The sequence below is a fragment of the Polypterus senegalus genome, chromosome 3 (genome assembly GCF_016835505.1).
Source record: "Polypterus senegalus isolate Bchr_013 chromosome 3, ASM1683550v1, whole genome shotgun sequence".
In the NCBI taxonomy this organism is placed as follows: domain Eukaryota; kingdom Metazoa; phylum Chordata; class Cladistia; order Polypteriformes; family Polypteridae; genus Polypterus; species Polypterus senegalus.
In genome coordinates this window covers 286,471,376-286,477,375 of record NC_053156.1, presented here as the reverse complement: position 1 = coordinate 286,477,375, position 6,000 = coordinate 286,471,376, and positions in this window count along the sequence as shown.

Genomic DNA, 6,000 nt, shown 5'->3' with positions numbered 1-6,000 from the left:
CCACAGTCAGTGATGGTTTGGGGTGCCATGTCATCTGCTGGTGTTGGCCCATTGTGTTTTCTGAGGTCCAAGGTCAACGCAGCTGTCTACCAGGAAGTTTTAGAGCACCTCATGCTTCCAGCTGCTGACGAACTTTATGGGGATGCAGATTTCATTTTCCAACAGGACCTGGTTGGCTTAAGGACCATGGTATCCCTGTTTTTGATTCGCCAGCAAACTCGCCTGACCTTAACCCCATAGATTTTGTGAAGAAGAAGATGCAATACGCCAGACCCAACAATTCAGAAGAGCTGAAGGCCACTATCAGAGCAACATGGGCTCTCATAACACCTGAGCAGTGCCACAGACTGATCGACTCCATGCCACGCTGCATTGCTGCAGTAATCCAGGCCAAAGGAGCCCCAACTAAATACTGAGTGCAGTACATGCTCATACTTTTCATGTTCATACCTTTCAGTTGGCCAACATTTCTAAAAATCCTTTTTTTGCATTGGTCTTAATTGATATTCTAATTTTCCGAGATACTGAATTTGGGACTTTCATTAGTTGTCAGCTATAATCATCAAAATTAAAAGAAATAAACATTTGAAATACATCAGTCTGTGTGTAATGAATGAATCTAATATACAAGTTTCACTTTTTGAATGGAATTACTAAAATAAATCAACTTTGTCATGATATTCTAATTTTATGACCAGCACCTGTATTCATATGGTTCGAAGATCTTTACTACACTTTGGAAGGTCTGAACTTTGTCTTGCATACTGTGAAGGTACAAAAGAGTAAAGGAGTCCTCAGGAATAAGGCTGGGTGACCAACCAGGCCACCCGGTTTAATGGTCATGTCTAAAAAAGTGAACTGAAGATATGCACAGGAACAGAAAAGAGGGCTAAACATTGCCTCCTAAGTCAATTTGGCTTCTCTAAGGAAACAACTCTGTCAAGGGAATCAGGTCTGGGGACGTCCGACACGCGGGGACACGGCTCCTAGTCTGTCACCACCTAACCCTTCTGGGGACGTCAATATTTATAGTGTGAGGGGCGGGGCTTCTGGGCAGGGCTCAGTTTATCCTCACTGGTTGGTTCCAGAGTAAGAAAGCAATCATATATAGTTAGCCTGGCCGGCTCCTCACACCCGGGAACGGTAATGCACACTTCTAGTGGGGGATCGTCATGTGCCTATGTGTGACAATGACTGTGAACCAACATGTTTGTCTGCTGCTCAGTTTCTCTTTATTCAGGACTAATCTTGCTTGTCTGCTACTCTTCAGTATCATGTCTTCTGATTCTTTCTTGTTCCTAGTTAATTAATTAACTGCCTTCTCTGATGTACTGAATGCTCAGCAGACGTTGCTGCTCTTCTTTTTCTTTTTATCATTCAGGGTCATTTTTGCTAAATCGCTTGTAATTCCACATCTCCAAATTAGAATCATTGCTGTTATTGAACTATCTGGAGTATAAACACATGTTTGGTCTCTTTGTAAAGGTAACATTCTCTAGTTTCACCCTTAGTAGTCAGAATCACTGTAGGTGTGACTGATCAAAAGTTATGCACATTAGAACTCACAAAAAAAACAAATTTTTTTGTTCTCGCCTAAGTTTTTTTATGAAAATAAAGGAAAATAAAGCTGCAGTAGGTAGGTGGGGACAGAAACACACAATGTACCAACAGAATAACTTGTGGACTACTCAAATTTCAAATTTGAAAAGAATACCTGTAAAAATGACATTTTTTACACCAGTTTTTATGTGGGCATGTCCAGGGGCTTTTTAGAGGGACCATTATCCACATTTTGGAACGTATGGAAAAAGTGTAATAACTTTTGAATGCTTCAACCCACAGATATCAATGAGGGCTCTACTGAAAGCTTACACCTAAAGGAATCTATATCTACACACAGTGTCACTCTATTAGTTATGGAAATTCATGTTCCATAATAAAAACAATAAAAAATACACATTTCTATGTAAAAATAGTCAATACAAGTTATGGGCCAAAAATATATTTATATTTTTATTTTTACTTTTTTTATAAAATGCACACAAACTATATATATTTCTTTTACAAACTGTTACAACACAGCTCAGCGTTTTTCCATGTGCCACTTGATGGCAGCAATCACTAGCAAGCAGAAAGCACAAGGGCGTGGCACGTCGCTCTCTCCCATTACACGTCCCCTGTGCCGGTTGAATACTTTCGTAACGTGTACATGCATCTATTATTTAATCAAGCGTTTATTTACATTTAAACTTCTACTTTTATTCATATTTAAAATGCGAAAAAACTTGGCAAAATCACAATAAACAACCACGCACCAACTCTGCAGACTGGCACAAATGCCACCTTCACGCAGCTCGATCGTTTTGTTTACAAGTTAGTATAGCAAGTTACATATCAAAATGCTCGATTGGCTGTAAGTTTTGAGTGTCACTCACAGTGTCCAATCAAACTGGTAGATTCTACCAGAGTTCAGAGCTATACGTCACTCTCAAAGCTTTCTGTGACACTGGTTGGCTATACGAGGTGCCAGTCAACCCCAGACCCGTCGTAATTGGCCAACTTAGGTGTCTTTCGGAAGCTAACACTTCCGTGTTTCATGCGGTAGCATGGTTATCGCCAACAGAAACAAATTACGTCTAATATGAGCAATATAAGTGAAAAAGAATTACTTAAGTGGTCTCAAGTTATGAAACGTTTTCTGGAGTTTTTGTCCCTTTGAGAATATATCGTGTGTTTTGGACCTAAATCGTTTTACTGGATTATATTCGCTGGAGCCTTACGGACACAATGGGATCAATACTGCTCGGAAATATTGATGTTTGACTTGCAGGGGGTCTTCAAAGGTAGGCACAGTCAACTCTTAAAAGTATGTACTTCTCTGTAAAAAAGGCTTTAGTGTCAGTGCTGTGGTTGTTGTGTGTCAAAATGGTTTATATCATCGGAAAGACGAGACTTTGAAGTTTCATTTGATGGGTAGGGTGTCGAGATGCATGGCAGATGGGCATGCACACATTACTGTAACGTTTTTAAACCCCTGTTATGTCCCGGGACCGGTACGTGTGCGCGTTAAGAGGTTAAGGTGGTTATCACTTGTTTTTTTTTTTGACCCCTTTGCCATAAACACATAACCACAAGTCAATTATTCACATTTAGTCAAGTTTGATTTTCAATGATCAGTAAGCACAGTGCTAAATACTTGATCATGAACTTTGAACATGTACAGTATGAAATATGTATGGGGAGATTATCAAAAGATGGGATTCTGGGGACAGTGCTTTAACAGCGTGTGAACGACATTTGGGGGCTTATGGCCACTGTAGCTGAGCAAGCTGGGAGCTGGAGTGGCAGAAGAGCTGCTCGGGTGGAGTGACTCACTGACGAGAGGGGAGTGAGAGGCGTCTTGCAGATGGTGCCATGGATCACAGGGGCGCAAGGCTGGCAGCAGGAGTCGGAGGCTTGAGGTGGTGCCCTACCGGGATCCAGAGAGGACTACAAGGGGCTCAGGCCTTGGAACAAAAGAGGGGTGCCTCCTTGGCTGCACTTACTTATTTTTAAGGAGTGCACCCAGTCCAATGGTTTTTAAGGACAGTTTCCATTTTTTAACTTTATTTTAATAGATTATTTATTTGATTGTTTTAACCTCCATCATCACTTGTTTTTAATTGGATTATTTATTTACTGAATATTTTGATGCACTGAACTTTTGGACACTGTTCTGATTTTTGACTTGTTTCAAATAAAAGCATTTTTTGCACCTATCGCTTCCTTTATGTTATGTCCTCATCTGCCGGCTCATCCAGTTACGATATCGATGGTGTTGGGTTCAAGAAGTGGGAGCATGGAGCCGACCTGCACTGTCACCATCATAAGAAAATAACATTAGATAGATAGATAGATAGATAGATAGATAGATAGATAGATAGATAGATAGATAGATAGATAGATAGATATGAAAGGCACTATAAGATAGATAGATAGATAGATAGATAGATAGATAGATAGATAGATAGATAGATAGATAGATAGATAGATAGATAGATAGATAGATAGATAGATAGATATGCTTTGTTTGTCTCCAAGGGGAAATAAAAATTTTAAAGGAGCTAAATAAAAAATATATTAAAACAAACCTTAATAAAGGAGTGTCCTTGCCCAGCTTGGAGGCCATAATAAATGGACAACATTAATGTAGGCACGTCCCATCCAGAATGGTTTTTAGTTTTTATACGAGTCAGGATGAAGGATCATGGACAGGCCTTAGGGAGATATTATTTTAACACCAATTCATCTCCCCAGTACCAGAGGTGGCTGTGCTCCTCTGACATGATCTCAGTTTGGACACCCCCAGGAGTTCCAGGAACTTGTCATTCAGAAAGGCAACCATGTTCTGCCAGTGGGCACTGCTGGGAGAGGACCTCCCTGTTTTGTGCAGTTTCCATTTGACTCAAAAGTGCTTCTGTTGTGCAAAGCCATGGCACCGTCAGTATTCCCAGGTCTAACATAAAAGGGAGCATCTCACCTCACTCTGTGAGTCATAGTCAGGAAGAACAGGACAGCACTCGCTAAGGAGGAGTGGAAAGGAAGGATTAAGCATTTAGGTTACATCGTACTGTGCTGAACTAACTTAAAAAAAAAAACAGTTAAGGTAGTGTTATAAAATAAAATCATCTTAATTTAACCTGTGAATGTGCCTGTGGCAATGTGTCTGGTATTTGGGTCTCTGGGGGACCCCCTAGTGCCCAATGTGTATATATATACATATACATATATATATATATATATATTGTAACAAGAATGAGTCTCCAGACATTATAAAGGTTTGGGACAGCCACCCGTATATTATATCCCAGCTGCAAAAGTTTTCAAATAATTGAACAGAGACGTTCACAAGACTGAGTTCAAAACAGATCTGAATATTTGGAGGTAAGATGGTAATTTTAAGGGCTGGGGAAGGAAATGTAAAGGTAATTTATGCCGGAACCAGAAGTGACTTCATCAGAGGTGCCGGAGCCGGAAGTGACGTCATCAGAGGTGCTGAAACCTGGTAAGATTTACCGGGAATGGTGTGCAAGAAACTGACAGAGACAGTCAGCATACTCTGCCACCTCCTGGTCTGGTGTAGTATTACATTTACTCAGGCCCTTTAGCTGTCTCCTACTCGCATGTGCCATTGTAAAGTGTTGGGCTGAATGCACCCCAAGGAGATGCGGCTGCTCCTTCGAAACCCCCTCTTAAATGGTGATACATTGGGAAACAAATAACAGTTGTTTTTTTACCTCCTCTTTGCTCGATCAGCTGCTGAATTGCTGCTGTAGCTGTGCCATGTAATCTGCATTTTGTGTGGCGCTTCGAGCGTTTAAAAGCCTGTACAGCAGCTGTCTCTCTTGTCCCCCAGACATTCTCAAACAATATTCAATCTCTTTTCGCTGTTCCTTTATTTTACAGAGTAATATTTTCCATTTTTTTTGCGCTAATGTGATCTTTACTCTCATTTTTTTGAGACTTTCGAATTTTCCTGCTTTCATTATCTCTAACCTGCTCTGCATGTTTATCACGGGACTTCCTTCCAAAGGTTGTAAGTATGACATAACTTGTCCGTCTCATGGGACGTGAATGTGTCTCGCTGTCTCTCTTCCAAAGATCACGTCTCGTCGCAGGAAAAAAGTCTCAATTTTTTTTTATAATAGATATATATAATGTATAGTGGCACGCCTGCCAGACAGCGGCAATGAGTCCGCAGCCCCGCCACGCAACACGCCTGTCGGCATACACAACAAGGAGTTCGTAGACCACGCACAACATGCCTGTCAGGCATAGACCAATCACCCTTTCCTCCAGGACGATCCAATTCCAGTTTGCGGATCAACAGCCACGGGTACAACCTGATGAGGAGGATGGATCCGAGGCAGAATGACTAATGAAGTTACTGCTTGTTTGTTGTGTCTGTGCGTCATAGAGTGGTATTCAATAAATATGCTTGCATTTCCTGTTTTAAGTTCA